This window comes from Anser anser, assembly GCF_964211835.1.
Source record: "Anser anser genome assembly, chromosome: 5".
NCBI lineage: Eukaryota > Metazoa > Chordata > Aves > Anseriformes > Anatidae > Anser > Anser anser.
In genome coordinates, this window is record NC_139725.1 from 8640317 (window position 1) to 8668315 (window position 27999).

At 33.9% G+C, this 27999-nt stretch overlaps 1 protein-coding gene across 4 annotated transcripts in view; it reads left to right on the forward strand.

Moving 5' to 3' along the window:
* LOC310900664 (uncharacterized protein) overlaps positions 1-27999 on the forward strand; it is a 191918-nt gene that overhangs the window by 21165 nt on the left and 142754 nt on the right. For 2 of the 4 annotated variants that reach the window (XR_014585322.1, XR_014585323.1), the window contains exons 4-6: positions 9581-9780; positions 15128-15221; positions 25831-25994. The gene's annotated coding sequence lies outside the window, so the exon portion shown is untranslated. The other 2 variants (XR_014585324.1, XR_014585325.1) reach the window with 2 other exon arrangements.

Genomic DNA, 27999 nt, shown 5'->3' on the forward strand with positions numbered 1-27999 from the left:
GAACTTGAAAAAATATTGGTTGTTCTTATTTCTGCTTTTTAATTCCTCTTGTTTATCCTGTCAGTTCTTATAGTACTCCCACACCTCTTTGTAATTGAATTTCAGGTGTCTCAGCAGTGTACAGCTTGGTTTTTTCTTCATTAGCTACCAATTTCTTAAACTGAAACCAAGTTCTTTCAATTGAATTTAATTCATTTAAATTAGCATTTAGCAACCTTGAATGATAAAATAATTACTTGGCTATTGTTCTTTCCTAAAGGGTTTGTGCATTTAATCAGTCATGCTGTTATGTAAACCATGGCCACTTGTAAGCTTCCATTCAATAATTTTTAAGTTTCTGTGTTAGCTGTTCAACTTGATCATGCTTCAGAGTTACTAAGTTGGAGATAAAGGAGCTTTGGGTGATTGGTCAGTTATGGATTTAGACTGCGATACAAAACCATTATGTTCAGGTCTCATTCACTCTGTAGTACTGAGAGTAACATCAGTGATTTCTGCAGGCGTCTTCAGAGTAGTGAAGTTAAGCATTTATATATTTATATGACTACACTGACTAGACCTTCACTGCCTATAATGGGAGCTAAGATGTGCAGATCACATATAGGTAATTTACATGTAGTAGACAGCTAATTTAGCTGTGTTAATCTTAAACTGAATCAGGTCCTAAAGACAGCATTTTGGCCAAAATACTGTTGTTGATATGCCATGTTCTTGTATTTTTTGTAAGTCATAGTGACAAGGCTTCTTTGCATGAAGCATGGTCCACTTTGCAGACCACATAGGCACTTCATCTGGTTAATCCATTTCATTACCGGGGTGCAGAGTGTTGTTTATGACCAATCTTCAGGTCTCTTTCTATGGATCACCGTATTAAAGGAAGTGTTGTGTGTCCTGTGGTTTGTGCACCATAAGTGAAAGGTACTCATGTTCTATTACACGGCTTGCTATGCTAGTTTGGTGGCTGGATTAAAGCACACTGTATCCTGTACTGTTCCTTTAAGAATGTTGGAAAGCATGCTTCTATCGAATTTTTGTCCCAATATAGCAAAGTGAAAGAATCATTCTAGAACTATAACTTAAAAAAAAATCAACAGTACAGTACATTTTATTTTAGGTATTGAGATTTTTTTGTCTCAAATTAAAATAAATTCACTATTATAGATTTTTAAAATTATTTTTATGAATATTTTTAAAATAGTGAAGAACTAAAATAGGTAGTGTATTCTATATTAATTTATTGCATTTAATTGTGGATGAGTGTACCTTTTATTTTCTATTCAACAATAATTTTTATAAACATTTAAACCTTGTTTAGCATGATCTAACAATTCTGACATTGTGTTGCTACTGTCTATGAACACTAGATGTAGAAACAATTAGTAAATAAAAGTTCACATTTTTACTACTTTGCCTAAATATCTGTAATCCTCCCTTTTAGATTTATAATTGTAAGTTGTATATGTTTGCATTATTGTATGTTAAAAGTGAAACTAAACATAATAAGACTTTGTGTCTTTTATTGATATACTGTCAAAAAGGGGACATTAAAAAAGGTAATTCATGTTTAGTGTTCTTAGTGCTGCATTTCAGGTTTGTATTTAAATGAAGAGAGAATTTTTTTTCTGTTTAAGAACGCTTAGATGCTGTATGATCTACACCATTTAATAGTTTACCAAGACAGGTTCCAATTGACAAGAATCTTTGTGAGTACATTTAAAATAAGACTTCCTCTTCTGTAAGGAGTAAGTGTCAGTTAAATGATTGATTCTCCCCATTCTGATTATTGATTAATTTGGAAATGTTTCACTTCCAAGCATAAAAATAATATAGTGCTTTTTCTTATCAATATGTAAAAACTGAAGTTGTCATGTTACATTTCATTTTCAGAAAAAAACACCTATGAATTTAAAGTTCATGCATTATATTACAATTTTTCTTGTAATTACTGTATTATATACTATTATTTAAATGCATATGTACTGGAATTTTGATCTGAAAAAGGAATATGCTATATTTCTGTAAACTTTTAGGAATATTTTATGTATGTCATCATATACTATGAGCTCAACTGACTTATAGGATAAAAAGATCTGAAAAGTGATTTGTTTGTTGTAAGCTATAGAAGTTTGTTCTTGATTCATCATATATCAAAATGGAATTGGATACTTTACTTAGAAATTAGCTTGATCATATCATGGATTCACAGAATCATCTAGGTTGGAAGAGACCTCCAAGATGACCTAGTCCAACCTCTGACCTAACACTAACAAGTCCTCCACTAAACTGTATCCTTAAAGCTAGAATGATAAAAACCCTGCTCATTGAGAGAGATGCCAGTAAAACAGAGATTATTCTTAGTGATGGTTCAATAACCAAAATAAATGTTTGTTGTCAGGCTTTAACTTTATTTTCCAGACTTAGACTTTAATCTCCTGTGCATTAACCTTGGTAGATTCTTAAAGAAATATGAGAAGCCTTTGTGGCATACTTTAGCTTGATGACGTTACTGGTTTGTAAGTAAATTTTCCACCATGACAGGTTGACCAGACTGATTTCTTTGAGTGTACAATAAGCTTTATGGAATGAGGATGACAACTTGACTAGAAGTTGTAAATTGATAGCCAAAAGTGATAATACGTGTGTGTGTGTGTATATATATATATATATACATACACACATACAAACATATTGTGTGTGTGTATAAAAGTATTGTATGTACTACCTTTTTTATACAGACAGACAGACACACACACATATATATATATATGTATAAAATCAGATAAGGTAAATTGGTTAGGACAGAAAAATCACCAAAGTGCTTAAAGTCAGCAATACTGTAATACAACAAGAACAATGCTATTTTCTAGACTGGAAAATTACTTTCCAAATTTAGTTTTGAAAATATATTTTGAATAAAAAAATGGAAGCAATAACGTAGAGCAAACAGAATGTAATTAAATGTGAAAAGTACAGCTCTGTTTAATCAGTAGTTGAATTTGACCTAAAACCTCCCCAGAGGTATCCCGGAAGACAGATCCAGTGTAAATTCTGAGACATCCTTATGCGTACAAAGAACCAGGGCTTGTAATAAAGTTTTGTCCGTACCTTTCACATAACATCAGCTAATGATCTTGGCCTGTAGAACCTTTGTCTTAGTTCCTTTGTTTGCACTAATCAGGACTGTTAAGATGAAACATTCTTCAAGAAATGCAAAACATTGAGGTCTGTATCCCTGCTAATCTAGAGACTCTAGTAAGAATCTATTTAAAGTAATTTATAATTGAATTTCTGACCCTTGATATAACTCCCTCTAACAAAAATTGGTTGCCAGCTGTGCAGAATGGAGAAATCTTTCCCAATCCAGAATAAAACAGTCTTCCAAGCATTATCATGCTAATTCAGGAAATCTAGAAGTTCAAGGAAAAAATGAGAGGAATGGTGACCAAGAGAAATTCTCTCACCTGTCTGCCAAACAGAAGAAAATTGTCTGCATTGTAAACTATCAACCTAGTAATGGAATTTTGGGCTAAGATAGAGACAAAGGGCTTTAAGCCTTCATCCAGTCTCTAAATGTTTTTAGCATGATGTGTTGTTGGTGCAGTCTCTTAAGGGCTCCTTATTTATTCTGTTTCACATTTACACTTGCTTAATTCCCCAGATAATTTCAGCTTTACTTGAGTGTAAATAAGGGAAGAATTCATATGGAATGACATTATTTTAAACTAGCACCACCAAATTTTGGATTTCTTGAAACAATTTTCATTGCTTCTGGACTGTTCAAGTATAATCATAGGAACTTTCGCTTAACTTTTAATATCGATTCCATGTTTATCTTGTAAGATTTGTATTAGCAGTTTTAATTGCTAATCGTATGTATATTTTCAGTTATTTCACAAAGCAAAATGTACATTCATTTTTCAAGATAATTTAATTTGATTTTTGTAGATTTCAGATTTCTGTCACACAAAACATGGTGGAAAACATTCATCATTCATTGATGAAGCTAAATTTATATTTGTGCTTTGGAAAAAGTGTGTAAAAGTATTTTCACAACCTGGGGGTCTTTACTAGTTTAAATGGACTCTAATACCATGACCTCTTTTTATGAAGAGTTCATAGAAAACTTCAGGGCAAAGGGATGAAATATTTGATTGGCAGAAAAGATGGGATGTTTGTAATTTTAATCAAATTTAGAATTAAGACATACTTCAAATAATATGTCAGACTTGCGTTAGTGAGTTTAAAATTTAATGACAACTGCTGTCATTATTAGTTAAATATAGCAATTGTGCCTGTGGTAATAAATGATGACACTTCAGAACATGTAGAAACAACAAAACTCTCAAGTATTTAAAGGAAAGGGAGTGACTGTAAACTTACCTAAACACAGGAATGTGACCTGGGCATAATATATTTCCCAAATACAGAGGCATCTCTAATTTGAACAAAAGATGTAATTGAATGCAACTTCACATGTTGTTACCACTAGAATGTTTTATATTTTAGGAAACTTAGGCGTTCATTCTTATTTCATAAATGTATTTTAGAGAATTTTGTATTTATTACATTAAAACAATTATATTAGTATATAAGATGAATTGCAGATTCAGTTCTCCATTACTCTCCCTTTAAAATGTATCACTCGATTTTCAGAATTTTATAAAATGTTAGCAAAGAAAATTATGTCCTTTTTTAATAGATTAAAATATTTTTTTTGCAGACTAAGTTTTTTATTCAAGAGGTTATCGAAGTTGTGTTGGGTATCTGTTAGTATTTATTTCTGTCAAGGTGAGAGGAAAGGGAAAGAAGTTAAAGATGTGTGTGTATATAAAAATAATACAGTACACAGCATAAAATATTGTCATATTTGGAATACCATTTGGTAGTCCCTTTAAGCCTATAAGTCTATTCCGTTTTATAATTTGAAGAAAGTTTCTTATAATTCTGTAAATCTTGTTATGCAGTGATGGTATAAAGTGATCATGAATGAAGGAGATAGGTGTTGGGAAGACAAGAAAACTGAATTAGTGTAGTTTGAAATAAGTTCATTGTAATAGGAAATATATGTAACATAAACCTGGATTTAGACCATGAATGGTCTGGTCAGTACTTAGGGAATTTCAGGTTAAAATTTATGTGCTTTATGAATCTATATTTGTTATTCTGAAAGTGGTATTCTTCATACTTATTAGCAAGCTTCTATGTCATCATATCATTAAGAAGCCTTTTGCTGCAGGAAGGGATTCCATGGCATAAGAATTTTTGAACTGTAACTCTGCCATCTTGAGATGATTAAAGATTTGCAACCACTTTAACTAGCAGTAGCAGTGTTACCATGTGTTTTGGCAGAGTTACTTCCATTTAGGTAATATATTCTGCTTGTCCACAGTTCTAACGGTGATTTTAATTTGCTGAGTTCTGTAGTTCCACTTCCTGTAGTGAATTGTTTGCAGCGTTGCTGATCTTGTTTATACCATTTCAACAGCTAACATTAAGCATAATACCAGTCATATAATTTATTTTTTGAAAATTAGGGTACATTCTGGCATTAAAATATATGTAAATTATGTGTAGAAAAAGCTGGATTAAGATTTGTAAATTTGCAGTATCAAGTGCTTAGTGGTTAGGACCTAACAAATTAAGGTATGTTATGGTTGGCAGTAGCTTTTAGAACTATTTGCTGCACAGTGGCAGATAACTGAGAACTACAGAATAATTTAGATTGAAAGGGACCCCTGCAGGTCATCTGGTGCAGTCTGCTCAAAGCAGGGCTAACTTCAACAGTAGGACAGATTGCTGGGGGCATTGTCCAGTCAAGTTTTGAAAATTTCCAAAGATGGAAATTCCTCTACCTCTCTGGGCAAGCCATTCCACTGGTTAATTACTGTGATTTATTTCCCCTTATATTTAGTTAAATTTTCCCATGATGCAGCTGTGACTGCTTTCTCATGTCCTTTTATTATTCCCCTGCAAGAAGCCTATCTTTTCTCTTTTCTATATCTGTATAGAGGATTCCTGGTTTGTGAGTCCCAAAAGATAACTGCCAAGCTTCTCAGATCAGATAGGATCATGGTGGCTTAAGGGCGTGCAGCAACATTAGTGTTCAGACAATTTCAGGTAGAAAAAGTAATTTGTTGAAAATAAGGGAACACGAAGACACTCAAGTGCCTGATTTTATGTCTACATGGTTCTGAAGTGGCAGAAGTATATTAATTGCCTTGTAGTGCCTGCCCTCTGTGTGCGTAACAACCACATTAACATCTTGTTCAGTCAAGGCTGGGAAGAAATGGTCGTGTTTAGCATTTTTTGGCCATTGAGATTCCCAGAAGGCTTATTCCTATTGTGCTTGAAGCCTCCTCGCAGGCTTATACTGTAGAATATAGACAAGCTTGTCTTTCAGAGCAATTCTCCAGCCAGCCTTAAGGGATATTGTAGATGTAACCTTAAAGGGTAGGCAAATTTTTTCTTCATCACATTCTTTGGCTTAAGCAGATGTAATCTTCTTAAATTTGCCTGAAGGCATCTACTAGCTCTTATCATTCAATGCCAAGCAATCTCTATGTTTCACCTTCTGTCATCTTTCATTATAATCTAAATCAGCTGCCACTTCTTTTCCAAGTACTGCTCTGCACAGGAAGAAATTAAACTACACTTAGTTTCGATACCTAAACAGAAAAACATTCTTTTGCTGTTATCCCAGCCAACTTGTAACACTTGCTTAGATATGAAATAGCATATAATGTGTCCAATAACTGTATAAATTAATACCCTATCAAATTTAATCATGGGACAGCCTTAGATTAAACTTTTCAATGCATGTTAGAGCTCCCTCATCCAAGGCTGGGCCTTCTGCAAATTCTGTGAAAACACACCTATTTGAAAAATTCGCAAATGATAGTCAATCCATGTTTTTACTCGCTGGTATTGCTTAGTTGAAATCTTAAGATCTGTTCCCCAATGTTAGTAGAGATGTTTTTCTCCCAGTAGGTAAACTGGTCTTGCAACCACCTCTTTATTCCAAAATCAGTTTTCTGGATAGGTCACGTGTAGGTGTGATTCAAGATACGCTGTTCATGTGAATCTTTCTCATTACTACGGTCTCTTACCACTTGGAATGTGTATTGATGGAGGTACCAAGAGATAGTCAGGCTGTCCTATATGCTGTGTGGACAGGGTATCCTACATAGTTAACCAAAATAATCTTTTTACACAAGTGGGAGTATAAAATAAAAAAAATAATGTCCATAAGAAAAATGTCTTCACAAACTGTTGCTGTTCATGAAGTTTAAAAGTAACCTTTCTGTGTGGATAAGTGGTTTATATCCTTTGATGGTTGAGCATGTCCTTTTAAAGAGATGTTTATTTTAAGCTCTTCTGTGCAATCCTCTGCAAGTTTTTAAGGGTCCCATTTCTAAGACAGTAGCAAAAAATTCATGCTTCCTGCCTGAATAACAAATCAATAATGATGAACACTTCCTAGTTGTTTAATAAAGACTGAAATGCACAGATTGTTAATGCTATTCAGTGAACTCTTCCTGCCTTTCTCAGTCTAGCGTTGTTACTTTAAGCTGTTGGAGGTTAGAACCCAGTGTGTTCTGGTTTTATATATGCTATTATAAAAGGCTACTTGTACCCTAAGAGTCTGCTTAGTACAACTGGCATTGGCAAAGTCCTTTGATGCTGGAACCTGATCAATGACAGAGGGAATGTTTTGAGTTTTAGCAGCAGATTCCTAACAAGTTCAGATGATGTGCTCATGCCAAACTGGATTTCACAGCAACTACAGAATACCTTCCTGACAACTGCAAGTGCATGTGTGGTGTTTGAAAAATAAAATTAAGGCAAAGTTAAGAAATTTACAAGGAACAGGAAGAGCTCTGGAGAAAAGATCAGGAAAATGAAGTTACAACTTTTTAACACAGATGTAGATCACATGAAAAGCAGATCTGTGGGATGAAGCAGTTAGTACAAAGGAACTTCTGTCCATACTGCACACATTGTGAGAGATTTTACTGTGAGCTAACTCTTTTCTGCGCAGTGGACTTACGGAAGGGCTTTAGGTACACTTCTGGAGCACATCCATTGGTTTAGTTTCATGCAAAAAACATCAGTTTGCATACTCTGAAACTGCTCTGTGAAGTGAATCAAAATACATTGTGGAAGCTATAGCTTCCTCACTTAAAAATTGCAGTTTTTGTTTGAACTAGAATGTTAATGTAGATGTATCCTTGTGGAGGAAGACAAACTTCACAGTTCTGTAAATGCCTCAAAATTAAATTCAGTTACTTACTGAGAAGTAACTTTGATTACAAAGTTACCCCTACTAGCTTAGTAGATTTATAAATAAACATTCTCAGTCATGGTAAATTACTGTAGTTGAAATTAATTCAATAATATTTGCTAATTTACATTCACTGAGGATCTGATCCATGGACTTTAGAATCTAGTGTGAACCTCTATAGGTTGACAGTCAATAAAGATATTTACTTGGTAAACTAATCCGTGGTTTAATGACTTTTTTTTCACATTAATTGCCAATATCAATGTTGATGGCACAATAAATTATCTTTTTTCTCAGACCTTCAAATCACTACGTAAAGCCCAGCCGCTTATGTTTTTGTGGTTTAGAGAAGACACATCTATTAATGTAATCAGTATATGCTTTGTATTTCATAATAAAGTAGCCTCATGATATAAAGATTTGTGACTTGAAACCAGTTTTTCAAAGGAGCTGTCATGCGTCACTGTAATAATAGCAGTATGAGGCTTACATTTTTGAAATGGTGTGTATAGACACATCCCATTAACATCAATTGCAGTTACAAGTCTAAGGATCAGATTTTTAACTGAGCTAATCATCTAACTCCCACTGATTTTAGTGACCTTACATTACTAAATAATTTTTATAGACCTTCAGCCCCTAAGTTTTGAATATATTCAGCTCTAACCAAATTATTACCAGTACAATGATTATTGCCACAGTTTGGTCTATAGCTAGGTAGTTCCTGTTTATATTTTGCATGCAATGTACAATGATATTCTAAAGATTTAATTGTAACTGCATTTTGTGCAGAAGCGCTACACCATTTAGAGGTCATTTTCTAGTGTTTGGAAAAGAAGAAAACTAACAGTTGAAGTGAAATAAAAATGTCATTTCTATGATGCAGTGTCAGATATGAAACTCAAGCGATGTACAAAAGGTTCAGGCTTAATTTTCCTGAAGCAGAAGAAATGAGAGGCATTTCATTTTTGTAGGTGAGAAGTGAAATGTTCCTCTCTGCTCACTGATAGAGGCATGCTAAGGTGAATTTTAATTATGACTAAATTGTGGTATTACTCTTTCATACCCTGAACATCTGTTCCCTTCAGGAATGATGATTTATGCAGGCTATCACTGCAGACAGCTTGCTACAGCTTATGTCACGGTTAGTAGGAAGCTGGTGGTAGTATTTCAGACAATACGAGCTCAAAGTGGAGGCAGGCCAGTGTGTATTTTTAAGGTAATAGGGAAAGGTGAGCATGATGTGTCCGTTTTTAATTTTGAAGCCAAATATTGACTTTTTTTTTCTTTTTCTTTCAGACCATCTGTCATTAATGAGGAAAGTAACTTGGACAGTGAATGGCCTGGTTCTTCATAATGGTGTCAAGAAAAAGAAAACCAAATCTGTCATTTCCAACTGCATGTAAAAAATTGTTGAGAAGAAATCTGACAGATGTATAGTGTTTAAGAACTGCACAGGGCAGGATAACTATGTTGCCTCACAAAATCAAATTGAAAAGGTAACCTTTGTTTATTAGCATGTCTATATGCACCTCCAGATTACCTTCATTGCTACCACTGATTTTTTGATTTCATATAACTATAGATTATTCTTTAAAAAAGCAATCAAAAACCCTTTAAATTACAAAGCTGTGGGATTCAACAGAACTGGGCTATTATGTACATTCATATTCCATAAGGAGAATTTTACCTCAGCGCACCTTTTCCCCTGATCACCCCCTTGCTCTTTAATCTGCTTGTTTTTGCCCAGTAGTCACCTTGCTTCAGATTATGCCTATTTCTTCTCCTAGTTCTGTGAGTGCTGTCTAACAATACATTTTATCTGAGGTTTTATTATCAAGTAATGTTATTTTTAAGATTATCTGAGGTTATATGTTTGAAAATATTTTCTTTTACTTTTTAAAGAATTAATTATAAATATTCAGTAGCTAAAATATTTCTCTTAAAATCTGTGGCACTGTAACCTTGTAGCAACCTATTTTAAAGTTACACTATATGCAAGAATCTTTTTTCCTCTTTAGTACCTTCTTGGCAATTCAATAGGTTTTACAGCAATACGCTTTCTTTGTCAGGTAAATCTATAACGTTATATGTAATTGTCCTAAAACAAGTATGGCTCATACACTTTATATCACCTCGTTTCTATTATTACTCTGTGATATATTTGAAATAAGTATTTAAAAAGTATTTTTAGATACTTTTCAATATAAGTCTGATTGACAACATGAAATACTTTGCAAAGATTCCACTACATGTAAGGCATTTTGAATGCCTGGAGTATTTGAAATCCACTTTCTCTGAATTGTGTAATCCAGAGTTTTTCAAGTCTGTAGGACTATTACAATTTTAATACACAAAAATAATACCTGAGAGAACTATGTCTCAGTTAAGGAAAGATCATTTATCTGTCTTCTAATATGGCTTGTGATACATACCCCATATTTTGCAATATAAAACTAGTTTTGTTATTCTCAGCATTGGTGATAAAATATATCAAGAAATTGCATGCAACTGAATAATAACACTTCTATGTTTGATATGATAAGGGTAATCAAAATACAGAGATCCAATTTGTCTGTACATTTGAGCAAAATGGTTCAGCAGTGAATTTTGAACATCACAACAAATTAGTAGCATGAAAAAATGTTAATCAATCTTTGTCTATTTTTTTTTAAATGGGGATATTTTGCCGTAGACCGTTATCTATGAGGCCTTAGAGATGTATGGACTGCTTGTAAAAGGTATCCAAAAGCAACAGAGGCCACAGTTTTGAGTACATTTCAAATCAGTGTGTTCCAGCACTATCACTAAAAGAAGCAGTCCTGGCCACCACCATTTGTGCCCAATCATTGTAGCTCTTCTGCAGCTCCACTGACAGCACAAGGGTTTTGTTCCATCATTCAGTGAACCACATAGGGAAGTTGATGTAGGTCAAAAATAAACCAGTTAAAATTGTCAGTTTTAATCGGGAATAGTTTCTAGAATCTGGTTCACTGCACAGCCCCCTAAATGCATTTGCCAGCACAAGAAAAAAGGTTGTATGGGAATGGAAAGAAACAAATGAGTCTGAAAGAGAAAAACTGTTGGGAAAATTCTAGCCTGTACTTAGTGCTTGGTACGGGGGAAGGAGAACTAAAGCCAAAGAAAAAGTTATATGTTTATGAGCAATTCACATTTGCATTTTATCTGATCCTCCAATGAAAGATGAATGTATCAAAATACACACATTTAAAATAAATTGAAAATCTTTGTCTCAGGTATTCAATACAACAGTAAGTATGAAATAGAAATACTTTTAAATCTTCAGAATAGTATTTCATGCAGTCTAGTGATTTAAAAGGCAAACATATTTGTTGTTTATAAGTTGACAACAAAAACAAAAGACCATAAAATTGCAATACTGTGTTAGACTAGAATTTCATCTAGCCCAATATCCTGTCTTTTAGCGGATGTCCAAAGAAAAGTGGAAGAATAAAGGCAGTATACAGTACATATGGTGCATATGATGATAATTTCCTGTCATACCATCCTCATTTTGGACATCCCAAGTCATAGTGTAGTCAAATCAAAAAGAGTATTTCAGAAGCACATCGTTTTCCCTTTCCTTGAAAGAAATAATATTTGTTATTTGATTGGGACATGAGTCTTTCCCTTTGCAGTTCTTTTGCAGTTTCATTCACCTAGCATGGTTAAAAAAAAGCAATTGAAATGTGTTGTGTTTTTTTTTTTTTTAAATGTATAGTTAGCAAAATGCTCAGCAGATTGATCCTGCTTTGCAAAAGAAAAAAAAAAAAGGCATTTTTGCTTCTCTGTAGTCAGTAACTATTTCTTTCCAGACTTCTACCTGTTAGTGGAAAAAGTGGACCAATTAAGCAAAGAATGATGTGAATTCACCAAATAATGGTGGTATCTTGACAGGAAGAAAGGTCTCAAATGCATCTGGAGGAAGTAGAATGTTTGGTTCTTTTTGTTCTGAAACCCTGACAAAAGTGGTAACACCCTCACTTCAGATATGCTAGATCCATCTCACTGGATGAATGAGGAAAAGCAACACAGTCAACAATTGCTGGCTCTGTTTCAACTCTCAAAAAGACAGATTTGCCAGACTACAATCTTCATAGTCGAATATCTCCATTTAGTCACTGTACAGGCTTCTGATGGTAGAACTGCACACCTAGCATATAGCCCTCAATATACTGATGGAGGATATCAAATAGGATTCATAATTCATTGAAGAAAAGTTCTTTTTTTTATGCTGAAAATGTCTATAATTATGCAGTTAAAACTAGAAAAAATAATAGTTATGTTTATAAAATTTGAACAAGGAGGCAAGATAAATAGAGAATTCTTTTCTATTTGTTACATATTTGAACTGGTATGAAACAATTTTCCTGTTCTGTCAAAATTTAGAAAATTTCTAAAGTACTCTTACTGAGTTAATACCTCTAATAAAATTTCAAACTTTTCTTTATTTTTTTAAGGCTGAATGATCAGAACTTGATATGGGAGACCGAAATACAGGTCCACATTCTGTTTGGTTCTGATTAGACTTGAACCTGGTTCCACCAAATCTATTTGAAATGAGTATTTACAGTTAACTGCCTAGAAAGCTAAGGGCTATTCACTGTAAAGAGTAAGAAACTGCAGCTATTGGAGGACCTTGAGTCCACTGTAAGAAATTGTAATATGTTTTACATTTTCCTGTCTTCTCCCTTGCCAGAAAACAAATCTGAGTTACATTAGAACTGGGTCAGAAATATGGCATTTGGGCCTATATATGTGCAAAAATGGGCAGGGGGGAGGAAATACATTGTATTTTAGGAATCCTTTAGTGGTATGCAACATCTTCAGGAGAGTTGCATGTTTGTGCATGTTAGAATGGCATTGAAGCTATTGTAATTGCATTTGAAAGTGAAAAAAAGAGAGGGGAAAAAAAGGCAAGAAAACACAAAACTTTATTCATGGTGTGTTTTCTTTGTCTTATTTTAAATTGTATTTCTTTGGAGAGGTAGCACCTCCTGTTTGGTGTGCAACGTCAGTTGTGGAATGTAGATTCTGTTGGGGTAAGAGATGTATTTTTCACATTTGAACATGTGTTACTGAAGTTGAGTATGGGAATTTATAACTGGAGACATTCCTCTTAAAATTTACAAGACTGATAATGTTTTTTGTCATACTTTGGCTCTGCCATTTCTATGAGCATCTTGAAAAAGACAGTTTAGGATGTTCATGTGGCTGACCTGAAGTAGGTATGATGGATGAATAATGTCATTAGTATTTTCCACTTGCCTTTTCTTTTCAACAGTTCCACGAACAATGAATTTCTCCTGGTCAAATATTGCTATTTCTGTCATCAAAAAGTAACTTGTGTGCTATCTATCTTAGACTTTCTTCCTGAGAATGACAGGTAGTTTCACTAGCATCCTTTCAGTGGCAGTTTCTGCTTTAATCACACAGCACCTATCCTGTTGACTTACCTCTTTCATAAAATTTGCATTGGTATTGCACAATATAAAAACAATTATTGTGTATATTCTCAGGTATTGTGATTTCTGCACAGTCTGGACAAGAGCAATCTAAATATCCAGTAAAAGTATTTTGATCTATGTATAGCAAGCAGATAGTATTTAAAAGGTTGAAATGCATGTTTTAAGTTGACTGAGCTATGTAATTTCATGTTAGTCTGAAAATCAGTTTGAACATAAAATCCTAATAGTGGGAGGATTCTATCTAAAACAATAGTTCTGATGCATGACTAGGAAAAATCAGAATAATGTGGAATGATTTAGAATTTGACTGTAAACACAAGAAATGGCTAGTGATATCCCCTATTGTGATGGTATGCAAAAGACCAAAACATTATGTTTGGGTTGTGTTATTCTTCTAGCTGTTTATAAAGCAGTTTCTATCTTTACCAGCAGAATAAAATGCTATCTGTGATTAAAAATTTCAACTAATCCAAAAACATGTATTTGCATTTTCAGTAGGAATCAGAGAGTAAATTAAACAATTGTTACATTTCCAGAGATTAGCTTTTTTTTTTTTTTTTTTAAATTCAAAGTATATATTCTCTGTTCAAAATAGGTAGTTAGCATAAAGGTGTAGCAGGGACAATAGAGCCCCTATTTTTCTCATGCAGTAGCTGGTGTTACTGATGTGTGCACTAGTAGGCCATACACTTTCCACTGCTAAGGAGTCTTTTGCTGAAGTCGTCAAGTTACTTTATAACACATTGCTACCCTGTCTCGTATTTCTACTGTGATCATATATGGTCTATGAATGCACTTCTAAAAAATTACACAGGGCCTTCATCTTTTTGTGTAGCTAAGCTAATTAGAAATTAATAGCTGTTTTCTTTCTATATCTTAGTATGTCTATAAGGTCTTTGAAGTAAATTTCCTGTAACATGTCTGTGTAGAGAATTTGGTAGAGGTTGATTTAATTTGCCTAAGGATCTTAATTTTTCTTTTTGATTTCATACTATTTCACTTGGTAAAAATCGCATAACATATTGTTCTATCTGCAATTACTTTTTTTTTTTCCCCCAAGGAAAACTAGGAATATTTGGTTTAACATGTGTCTTATTTTTTCTTAAATTTGCTTATACAGAAAGATGTATTTGCCAATAGGTGTAGTCATTACTGGAAATCAAAGGATCAACAGCTGTATGGTGAATTTCATGTGGGGGGTAGTCTATACTGCAAAGACATTTGTTCACTGAGTGATTAATATTTCAGTTGTAGCTGTTCCAAGTTATTTTACGGTGGGTTTGTTTGTTTTTCTTAACCTATCTGTTAAATAACCAGGTCTTAATTATTAGCAGTAACACCTTTCCTTTTTTTAAAGATTTTAGGTGATCGTACACTAAGAATATATTATTATCTCACTGGAGAATGGAATGTCAACGTGTGTGGAGAAAACACTGGCGATATCATAGATGGTAAGTAGTATTTGTAGGACAGGTTTTCTGTTTACTACATCAAGGGCTTTAGAAGAGCAAATCTAGAAGTATTTCTTTAATCCTTTCTGTATGTTGGTGCCTTTAATTTGAACTAAAAATTGCAAATAGTCAGTAATAAGCTCATGAGTATAACTATTGTTTTTGTGTGGTTCTAACATATTAATATTTGCATTACTTTTCATCCTCTTTTCAGTGATTGCACTGTTTTCCTGTAGATAGTTCTTCAGTCTGAGAGCTTTTTCTTGCTTTTTCAATGGAGTAACACACGCTGTTTCTCTCTTCTACCCTTGCATATGGTCTGTAAATAAGACATTGCTCCAACTCTGTGGTTTAAGAGCGCTCAAAAATGTTTTTTTCTTTGAGCTTTCTTTCAGGGATGTTTTCTAACAAATAGTTATATCTGTGTACTATAAATTTAATTAGGCACTTAAGTATGTACCCCTATGGCATTTTTTCCTTATCTTTGATATTCAGAACAAAGATTTTTAGTACAAGGTTTTAAATAAATAAGTGCAAGAGCTTCAGACTTCAGAGGTGCCTGCGTCTATAAATAATCCTTCTATGGTGAGGGAAGTATCCAAGGAAAACATAGTCCTTGTAAATCATTAAAAAGAGACTTAAAATCTACGGGTTGTGTGCCTGAACATATATCTACCTAAGTGGTGTACTTACTCCTTTTCTATTCCTAACCACTTTGAGAGAAGCAAATCAGATTTCATCCTGGCTAGTAGTAGGGCTTTCGTGTTTTTTTGTATCCCCTCACAAACCAGGTACCATTCCTTGGCCTCATTATAAGCAATTTCTTGTTATTTCAAAGTTTACAACTACTTTCAGATTGAAGATATAATCAGTAATCCTTTTTAAGTATTAAAAGAATTGGGACACAGTAATGCTATAGAGAATGCTTCTGAAAGTTGTTGCACTAAGAAGAGTGTGAGAGCCTCAGCTAAATATTCCCCAGAACTGTCTGAGGAGAAACTGGAAATATACCATGTCAGTACCATCAAAACAAGAACCCACTGATATATTCAGGAATTCCTACTCCATGTGACAGAATTATTGATCTCTTTGGTGGCACTTACAATTTATGTTAGCGAAGACATCAGTAGCACTTAAAAATAATAGATATGCATGAATCCTTTGTATGCCTCATTTTCTCTAATCACAGACTATGTAACTGTATTTGCAGCACTGGTAGAATTTGTATAAGCATAAGTTACTACTGAAATATTTACTTCAAAACTAGAATTTACATTTAACTCAGTCACAATGAAACACTCAACTTTGCCTTGATTGTGAAATCCAGTACTGTGATGAAGATAACTTTAATGCCAATTACACGGCCTGTCTAGGAATCAAGCCATATATTTCTTTTCTGCACTTCATCCTAACGTTTAACTTCAGATTCAGTCTATAACATTTTTATCCTTGGGTGTGGAATTAAGCATATATATCTTGTTTGACAAATCCAGAAGTAAACTGGCATTGATCCCATGGCTTGAGAAATGCTTTTATTCTTAACCTAGCTAAGATAGTAATTATGAATTTAGAAGCACACCTCTGTGGAGCTTGTATCTTTCTCTTTCTTATCAAGGTACAAATCTTGCTCTATGCCTATTATCAGGTATTGTGTGCTACATAGTATCTTTCTTCTTTTATGCCTCTATTGCCTATTCTTAAGGGAGTGTGTATATTCAACAATTTCTCAGACCAGTAAGAATTGGCATCAACAGATGCAGCTAATTAGCTGGTCAATTCAGACCGATTTATAGTAATATATATATAATGTAATGTAGTATAATGCCATATAAGCTATACATTATTCTATGCATTTTATTATAGTAAGTGATGCCTTCTAATACATGTGAAATGTATTATGTAATATATATACTTACATATAATTTAATACTAATAGAAGGAGTATATATTTTACATGAAAATTTGATAATTAAATAAAACTAAGTGCTCAGTCCTAAGTTCCACTCACCTTTTTGAAGTTCTAAAACTCCATTGGAAGGCATAACTGAATCTATTGAATTTATTTTGACATGCAGAACATACCCCCTGTAAAGACCTTATTCTGTTTAGTATAGAAGGCACAGTATGAGCAGGGAAAATAAAAAGATGATTGAACTGGTCTGGCAAATGTGTAGCTGCTGACATCATGGGTTGTAATCAAGAGAGCACTGACACAATGTTAAGTTCCATTATAAGGCATCTTTACCTGACTCAGTAAATTAGAGTGCATAAAAACTATATGAGATCAATTTTTTCCTCCTTCTGGCATACTTTCTGGCATTATATATGTCTGATTGAATGGAGAACAGCATCTTTGGTTCTTAAGTAATAGTTTTGAGAATAATATCTGAAGTTGTGTGCTATGAAATCGATTTATAACCCTTCCTAGGAAGCATTTTTAAAAAACTTTAGTCCATTAGGAGTGAGCCTTTTATAAAATAAAGATCTTCTAGGTCATAGTTATAAACATTTACCCTCGTTTTCTCCAGGACCTCTCTCTACCCTCTCCATAGATCACATGCTTACTGAGTTAGGCAGTATGTATTGTTTCTTTTCTTCTTTTAAGTCTTAAAGAACTTTTGCACATTAGAACTGCAGGAGAAAGGAAGGATAACAACTAGGCAAACAGGAATCCCATCAAGTTCAACAAAAGGGAGTGCGAAGTCCTGCAGCTGGAAAGGTGTAATTCCATCTACCAGTATGGTCTGGGAGCCAGTCAACTGGTAAGCAGCTTTGCAGGAAAGGATTTGGGGTCCTGGTGAATACCAAATTGGCCATGAGCTAGCAATGCATGCTTGCAGCAAAGGCTAACAGCTTCCTGGGCTGCATTACAAGAGCATTGTGAGCTGGTCAAGGGAGATGATTCTTCCCCTCTGCTCAGCAATGGTGAGGCACAGCTGGAAAGCTGTGTCCAGCACTAGGCTTCTGAATACAAGAAGATGCAGATACACTTGAGTGGGTCTAGTGAGGGGCCATGAAGATTATTAAAGGATAGGAGCATCTGGCTTAAGAGGAAAGGCTGATGGAGCTGCCTGTGGCTGTTTAACCTGTTAAGAGAAAGTTCAGGGATGATTTTAGCAGTGTGTATAAATGTCTGATAGGGGGAGACTAAAGAAGAATGGATCCAGGTTCTCATCAACAGCAGTCAATGAATGGTTAAGCAGAAATGGGCATAAACTGAAGTGCAGGAAATTGCATTTAAACATAAGAAAATGAATTTTTACTGCGAGGGTGGTCAACCACTATTTGGCCAGAGAAAACGCGGGAAATAACGAGTTATGAAAAAAGCAGCTTTTTCATTCATGATTGCTTCTTGTGTTCCTCCAATGTTGTGTCAATTCAAGTCTTCCAGAAGGTCTTAATGAAAAGATTTGCACATCAGCTAGATTGTTGCAGACTCACACTATACTCACATTCATCAGTATAAATATTAAACAAAGAAGAGATATTAAAAATCACATATGACCTGGATTGAAATTGAACTGAACTAAAGCATCTGTCTTTTTGTCTTAATATGACTATAATCATCACACATATACACAGGTGTATAAAAGCAGAACACTTCTTTAGTAACAGCAGTCAATTTTTACTCTGTATTTCTCTTCTAGTCTTAAATTGATCTCATTTTTAGTTTTGTGTCTAAACTTCAACACAAGCGTGGATGGAAAACCTGGTTGCAAGCGTTATTTGACTAGAGTCATTCATTCATTCCAAGGTAAACATTCACACATAATTAGTTTTCAGACGTTGTTTATGACATTGGAAACAAATTCTTGTGTTTTATTCTGAATTGATGAAATTTAACCAGAGGAGATAAGATAATATGGTATGTATAGTGAGATTTCTGTTGCACAAACAGAGCATTGTGAGTGTTGCAATAAGTTTGATACTGACATACATTACCTTTCTTGTTCTGTGGAGATACTGTAATGTGAATACTCTCCTGCAGGCCATCACAGGTTGTCACTTCTGGTTGCTGTTGGCTTGTGTTGCTGTGGTCCCACACACTGCTGGTTGTAAGGTCACAAGCAATGTTGTAGTGTTTGGAAATGTGTGTCATTCCTGCATGTGAATGGACAGAGGAGTAAAATTAAGGCTATAGTAATTCTTTTTTTCTGCCTGGAAAGATATTTTCTACAATAATTTAAAAAAAATAGGAGATTATGCTTCTGAATTCTGAAACTTTGCTGAGTTCTTTATAGCCTGAGTCATACAGATGACTTAATATTTAGACAGTATCATTAATTAGGAGGACAGTCATTTCAGTCCTACGCTATTTTTACTTTTACGTAGCAAGATATTTAAACTATTACTTTTCTCTGCTGACCAGTTATAAGCTATTCTAGTTTAAAAAAAAAAAAAAAAGAGAAAAGAAAAAAAAAGTGCAGGGTGGTAGAAGTGGAGAAAGAGGCATAAAGTGTATTGGAAAACTACCAAATGTCCCCTGCAAATGGACCCTATTCAGAATCAGTAAGCGTATGATGAGTGAAGTGGTTTTGAATATCGCCTTTAGATTCCATGCTGTTACAAGGCCAGCCCCGAACATGGCAACTCTTATTTCCACACACAGTACCTCTTCACTCTCAATTTAACCCAAAAATCTGATGAACCCATTACTCCATACTTGATTTCATGGAACAAGGAGTAGATATAGTTACAAATGATCAATCACAAGCCGTGAACCAAAGCAGCAAGGCATTAACAATTCACACCATTTCGGTCCACTTGCTCAAGCAGAAGATGTGCCAGCATATTTAATGCACAGCTACTTCGTTCAGTTCAAGAAAAGGCATGACTCATGCTCATTTTAGGAACCAAGGAGACTTCATAGGTTTTCATGCCTACTAACCACTGAGTGTTAGAGTTTGCACTTCTAAACAATTAATATAACCAGGTGTCCAGTAGAGGTCACAGAGAGAGATCAGTTTTCAAATTAAATTTTGCTCTGGTTAAAAATAAATAGAAGGATGACCTGGGAAATGGTTCCCACAATAAAGCCAAGTTCTATTGTAGAAATTTGTATTGTACAATCCACATCTTGTTCAGCAGTATTGTAGCATTGTAGACCCCACAGGCATATGCCGTCAATTTAATGGGATCACTGAAAAAGCAAAGCAGCTGTGAAAGATTGCTTTAAGTACAGCAATCGTGTGCTTGTCATTCTGTTCAATGGTGGAAAAATCCAAATTCGGATAGGCATCAGTATTTAAGAAAATGACTGCTAAAGCATCTCTCATAAGTACCTTAGGGACAATACGATTTGACATATAGCATGTAAACAAAAGTACACAGCAGCTGTTAGATTAGTTTTTGTTTGAGTAAAAATACACTGACATAATTTAAACAACACAGGAAACCACATGTTCTCCATCATTCAGCTTCCCTATTTAAACTGCAATTTTGGATAGTACATGCGAGTTGCCCTGGACAGGGTCATGTGGTGTTTGCTAAATGTAAGGAACAGTGAAGAACAGTGTATGGCAGCACGATCTCATGCCATCCGTCTGATACATATTATCATTTCCAGTACATATTGGAAGAACCTTCAGGAAAAGCCTTTTGCCAAAGAAGTGTGAAAAAAAAATTTGGTATTTTGATGATATTGAAACATTTTTTTCTAATAGTAGAAAAAATATTAGTGTTTTCTTTCCTGTTGTTCTGATACCACTATTTTTGAAAAAAAAAAAATCCTTTTATAGATTGTTTGCTAAGAGAAATGATGTAAAGAAGAACTCAGCATAATACTAATGTTCATATTCCGATAATGTCATGAGTTTAAGAAGAAAGTTAATAAACTGAATTATTGGGTATTAGTTTTTTTTTTTTTTTCTTTTTGCAGTCTTCTTCTGAAGATTCCAAATTGCCAGAGGGTGATTTTCCCATTCCCTTACAAATATGCTGATTACTTTTTGTGAATATCTTACTGGCCTTTGGTTTTCATGCTTCCTGTCATTCCATTTAATAAATTCTGCACTCATCATTTTCCAGAAGTTTAAAGACAAGACAAAGAAGAAATCATTTTTTTTTTCTCTCCTGTTTGTCCCAGTGACTTCATGCCATTAACTGCATCAATTTAAAATCTCTGGGTTTTTTTTTAGGGAAAGATTTTCATCCTTGTTCTTCAGGAGAGTGTAAAACTACACTGTAAAACAATTATTTTTAAGGTAATTCAGTGTTTGTCATATGATATAAACTCAATCAAAATCAAAATAAAAGCAATAAAGGTATACATTTCAACTTAGATGAGGATCAGAGTTCCCAGGATAATCTCCTCTTATCCAAGGATGAATATTTAGCAGCTAAGACTGCTACAATGAGAAAATTTACTCAATTAAAAAGAAAAAAATGTAGACAGGTATTCATGCAGTATTTTGAACTATGTATAAATTGGGTTTGAAAACATGAAAAAATTACAAAGGAAAGGGGAAAGGGAGTTTCATTTAAAGTATTTTCTCTAATTTGTGATTACATTCCTTTCCACGGCTTCCCGTGAAAGGAGGTTTCCTTCTTTCACAATCTATTTAATTTTCTGATCAAGGACTCAATTTGTCTTATCACTCTCTCTCAGGATTTGCATATGTACCTCATAATACTATCTCTAGCTTCCTGAGAGACACACATCATGGTGAGTCATTCTTAAACCTTCCCAGATAGCTCATGCACTTTCTTTCCAAGGGTTACCCTTTATCTTGTTTTGCTATGGGTAATACAATTTTACTGAATGTCATAATCCTGTTTAATAGTTCAATGTTTGCAATGTTTCATCAGCTATAATGTTGAATGGACTATGCAAAGCTTGAGAATAGACTTGCAAGTCTTTGGGAATTTTTGCCTATAAATTCTTTTTGCCTTGCTGTGTAGACTGTTGTTTGATTAAATCCATAATATCAAAGCAGTCTAGTGGGGTTGGGAAGTATTTTATGAACTCACTATTAATACTCTTTTAGTTTTCAAAAGATTATTAATTCAGACTAATAGTTTCCTTGTTTTAAATGAGTCACCAAGATGGCCGGAAACCTGGAAGCAGTACATCTGCATATTATTGGCTGGTGTCAATATTAGGCACAGGTAGCAGATGAGATATTTTGATGTCTAGTCATCAATCACAGCTAGCTCTTCATTTAAAATTATTACTTTTGCATATCTCCATGAGTTTCAAATGTGAACAACATAATCATTCCTAAAGTAGGAACAGTTTTTGAGCAACAGTGGGTTTTTTGGAGTGCTAAGGATATCTTCCGGAGCTACAAACCTGATACCCAGAGCAATAAATTTATGGACTATTCAATAACAGTATAATGTTCTGAAATGACTAACTTGCTATTCAACCTTTAATGCTTTCCCTTTCTAGGGACACCGTTTTCTACTTCAGTGAATGCTTAGTAACAAGTATAGTTTATTATAGTTTATTTCATGATTTTTTTAAAAGAAGGTCAAAAGAATGTGAAAAAGTTAAAAAATACAAGCTGTTTGAGATTATAAATCTAGCAACGTAAAGGTTGAGCATGGAATGAAGCAAACATTATGGATAGAATCAGCTGATGTTTATGGAAATTATTATTGCTTATGCAAAATGAATTGGGTCTGCTACTCAGTGTGACTGACTAAAAGGCAATTTGGGTGTTAGGCGTGTCCGAAAGAGGTGACACTTTGGGTCTTTTTACTTCTGAGTCATTCCAGCAGGTTCTGGAGCTATTCCCTCTCTGGCTTGGAAGTATGCAGTATCTTCAGAGAAGGTGAATCAGCACGGCTTTATTATATTTATCTTGAAATTATTTGTGGTAAAATAATTAGTGTTATAATTAGCCTTCAAATTTAACATCCAATTCCCATATGCCATCATTTTGTCACAGCTGTGTTTCAGCCTGCTTGCAGACTCAGAAATGCATCACTACTTGTGCTTATTTTATTTTTTGTTTGTAATCTTATTCTTACAGTTATGAAATTCAATGAAGTTATTTATAAAAATTCCAGAATTTTCACTGGAAACAGATTTTCATCTTTTTATTTAGTTTGAATGAGGTATGAGTAGAACCCCTCCCCATCACATAATATCAAACATGGATTTAGTTTTGATACTGCCTAATTAGTCCTCAGGTAAATTCAGTCTTGCCAGTCTTCCTGGTCAGACCTCGCTTATTACTTCACCTTCTTAATTTTATGTCTGACTACAGTGTTAGGGTGTAAGTGCATTGTTAGAATAGTTTGGAAAAAATATTAATTCACTGATTGTAATCTGAAAATCATTTTTGCAGGTTTTAACAGCAAATATTTAATCCTATATAGGATGCATTCTGGTTTGAAGTCTACTTTAACTGCATATTTTGAAAAAATTTTGCAGTATTACTTAGGGTAATCAATAAGAGTAGGTTAATATACTTAGTAATCTTGTCCAGTGAATCACAGTCAGCCTTATTTTGTGAAGTCTGGTCTCTCTTTAGATAAGTAGGATTTTTGTCATTAACATAAGTACAACAGGGTTTCAACTCATTTTCTTAAGTTCCTGCAGAACATTGAACCTGTGTGTGTATATATATATTTTTTTTTCCCGTATCTTCTTACATTTCTTCTATTTTCATCCATCTGATATTGATACAAGCTTCTGCATACCATTTTCCACTTCTGCAACAAAGTGAAAGTACACCTGAGATGTACAGGCAATTCTAAATTACTTTGGAAGAATGATGTGATAGGCTTTCATTCAAGAGATTACTGAAATGCATGTAGTTAACCACATAGATAGTCTTTTAGATCTAAATGGAACTTCTGTAGTGCTTCTATTTCTTCTTGTATTAGCATATTTTGCTTAACTGTGATCATACAGTCTTGTAAACATCACAGCAATGCTGGAACTTCAGTGGGGTTTAAATAACTAAATTTTAATGGATTTGCAAACTAATTCTGAAAAGACGTTTTATGCTAAGTATGCAGGATGGAAGTAGGTGCAAGGATATCTGCTGAAGATGTAGGCATAGTATATGGCAGCTCTCAGAACTGTTTATGTGAGCATGAATAAAACTGCTGACTAGATGATTATACCACAAAATTCTGGAAGTCAGAAGACTGGGATTTTAACATGATATTAAAAAAAAATAGTGCCTTTCCCAAAAATAAACATGGTTTTGATTAACCACATGCTAAAATTATGCATAAAATATAATGACTTTGGCAAAGAACAGCCTGTGGCATGTTTACCGATTTCTTTATTTTTGAAGATGGATTTAACTGTATGTTATGTTCCTTCTGTATTTCCCCAAACTCTCCAGTTATGAGAGGACTCATGTACGGAAGTTTCTAAACTGTACTCTTAGTTTAGGCTCTGCTTGTTTTCGCAGCTGAGTGACAAACTATAGAAGCTAATCCTTGTCATGTCTGAATGGAATTTTTCTCAATAAAATTTGCAAAGTTTAATCTACCCAGTGCTATTTTCTCTGACAAAACGTAGTTCTTCATTAGTATGCATGTACATAGGAAATTCACCGTTTATAGCATATCTAGATTGCAAATATGACTCTTCGTGACCATAGATTGTCTAGGTGTGAAAATTATACTTGTAGTTTATTTGCATTGTTCACCAACGTACCTTATACTCTTATTTATTTATTTATTTTCTTGCATATTTCTAGAAAAACAGGTTTGAGGTGGGGCTTTTTTCCTCCTCCTCTCCTGCTCCTCCTCCTCCTCCTTCTTCTCTTTTCATTTTAGAATATCAGGTAAATGCCTGAAATGCTAGCTAATGGTATTTTATTTTGTCACATAAGAAAGGCCCACATGTGCATTACACAGTACAGTAAAATAAAAAATATCTGCAAAATACAGTATCTCAGTTATGCCATAAGCTAAAATAATAATGCCTTATTTGTAACAGATATTGACATCAGGTTCCTGAAGAAGACGGCTTTCAATCTTTACAGTGATTTGAAATCCAGGAACAGCAAGAGAAAGATCTTGTTGAGACCATCACCATGAATCAATTTTATCTATCTTTTTATTTGACCTTCCTGCATTATTAAACAGCTACACTGAGCTTTTTATGTGTTAGTTGCTTTTTTTTTCAAGTAGTAACATTGAGAAGGTTATAATAAAATTTCTTATGAGACTGTTGATTATATTTTATGAGCACTGCATTTATAATATGTTAGGTATATGTAAGCTCCTCAACAGGAAACTGTGTGTAGAAACAACATGGATCTTGCAATTTTATCAGGACAATGCAAGTAGATTTCAGCAAGGTTGGTTCCAACTCATCTGTGATAAATGAGAAGATAAGGCAATCAGTGCACACCATGACACTCTGTGCAGCTAGTTAGGCACACTTCAGAACTATTCAGGTGTGCTCACGAAGCTTATGAGTCTTTCATGGGGGGTGTCTCAATATAAGTACATCCTTCATGGTGACCACTAGAAATGCAGGAGTTGCTTTTCCAAGACTTAACCCAGGTCAGATATAAATAATAGATATTAAGAGTTAGTTCTGAAGCTGAGGCTGTGTTAGAGACTGTATATTTCAGTTGGGTCAAAAGAATGCTTTTTTTTTTTTTTTTTCCTTTTTCTTCTTGTCTTTGCATAGCTACTCTGCTTGACAGATGCCTGCAAAATTCCATCACACCTTTGCATGGACCTGTTTGGGTCTTTAAGAGAGAAGGTTTCAGCCTCTCAGGAGCAAAGATAAATATCCCAGGACTTCTATTGGCCCTGCACCAATGATTAAAGTCTGCAAACTGTTGCAAACAGGTAAGTTGTCCCACTCTTTAAAAGTCTGCTTTTCTGTTTTTGTTTTGCAATGTACTAATTCTATAAAAACAATGATTGGCACTTTGTCATAAAGAAGTGTGACATATTGTATAAGCTGCATTACCTGTTAGGAATATGAAATATATAATCACAAAGCCAAACAATAAAGGAGCTAATTGTGTTTCTTTTTTTGGTATGGGATGTCATAGATTTCCCGTTTTCTTGCTGCTTACTGTGCTTAGCTGTGATGCTTCTTATGTAGTTGTTCTCTAAAGCAATACTTTTTCATAGCTTGTTCTGCACATGCAGTTTTTAATGGTCTGATGGATCTTCCCATAAAACTAATTTCAGTAATTATATAGATGAATCATTTCTTTGATAAATAATATACATATAAATATAACTGGTGTTGCATTATGAAAAAATTAAATAACTATATAATATTTACACCCCCCCCCACATTGAATTACTATACATGTACCGTTAAATAAATAAACCAGAAATGCATTTTAATTTGAAAAAAAAAAGTAGAATACAGATGGTGAATATATTGTTTAACAGTATGGGTGCAACAGGACGATTTTTTTTTCTAACCAAGTGTTTTATTTTAGGAGATAAAAGTAAAAGAAAACAATGAACTTGTTCAGGGTAGTTACTTAAGTTCCTTTTATACATGTAAGAATGTATACATTTTTAAAGATTAGGTGAGTTGTTTATAAAAATAGTAGCCATACAGATTTTCCAGGAAAAATACTATATAGAAATTAAACAACCAGCTAGGAAACTAGGATTTAAAAATGATCTCAGGCCACAGAGTTAAGAATGACTGTATCAGATAAATCATACTACCAGTCTATGTAGGAAGGGGGAGGAGAGGTGCAAGCGAAGTGTCAGTCACACTGTTTATACAGCACCTCCTGCTGTCAGATCCATAAAGAGAAATGAGAATTGACTTTAGAAGAGACTATTGCTGTCTAGAGTTAATAGTGGTCAGCAAGAAGAAATAAAATAATAATAAAAAAACAAACAAACAAAAAAACCCAACAAACCAAAAACAAAAATGAGTGAGCGTGTGAAAAAGAAAAGCTTGTTTCAAACTGTTTCTGAATCAGTACAGGGATATATTAAAGACTGAGAAATATCTTTACACATTTTATTGATAATTCTTCACTTTTAAGACTATGTTGCCTGTCATAAAGGCCACAGAAATTAGATGTATTACTTTCCAGTGTCTTAACATATATTTACTCATCTAGGAAATATATATAAAATGCTTACAAGTATTTAGCAAGTATAATGGTAATTAGTAGAATAAAGCAGACAATGGAGCTTTTAAATGAAAATTCATATGCAAGTCATTTATTGACTAGTTTTTGCTCTTCTCTGTGAAGAACATATAAAGACATTTCAGTAAATTAACTTATGTTAATCATTCCTCTGGTGATTATGTGGCAGTATTCAGTTGGAAATTGTAAATGACAAGAAAAATATAATAATTTTGGTAGATTTGAAATCTCTTCTGAAGGCAAATGGTTCTTTTTAATGAAAGGCTTGCATATAGACATATGTGCATTATAACATTTCTGGACATTTTTAGCTTTTAATAGTCTTCAGATTACGAGGATAAATGTATGAGTTCATTTATGTATATGACAGTTAATTGTCTACAAAAAAAACTTATGATTAAAATATTTTAATAAACATTTCAAATTGGTTTAAGTGCTTAAATGAAATTTTACATCAGAAGGATGTTAAGTGTTTTGTGCAGTTAATGTGTTGAAAGCTTGTGTTAGTTTGAATTATATTACTTCAAAGATAAGATATGACATATAATTCAGTTTGAAAGTGTCTCTGTTAATTTTGCCAACCATTTTATAAGTGAAGTTGTATTAGTACTGAATATAAACGAAGTCAATACAATGACTCTAGGTTATCTTGTACTGTAAGTATAAAAATGCTTTGAAATAACTGTCTTTACTACATATTCCTAATGTTGCCCTTTGTT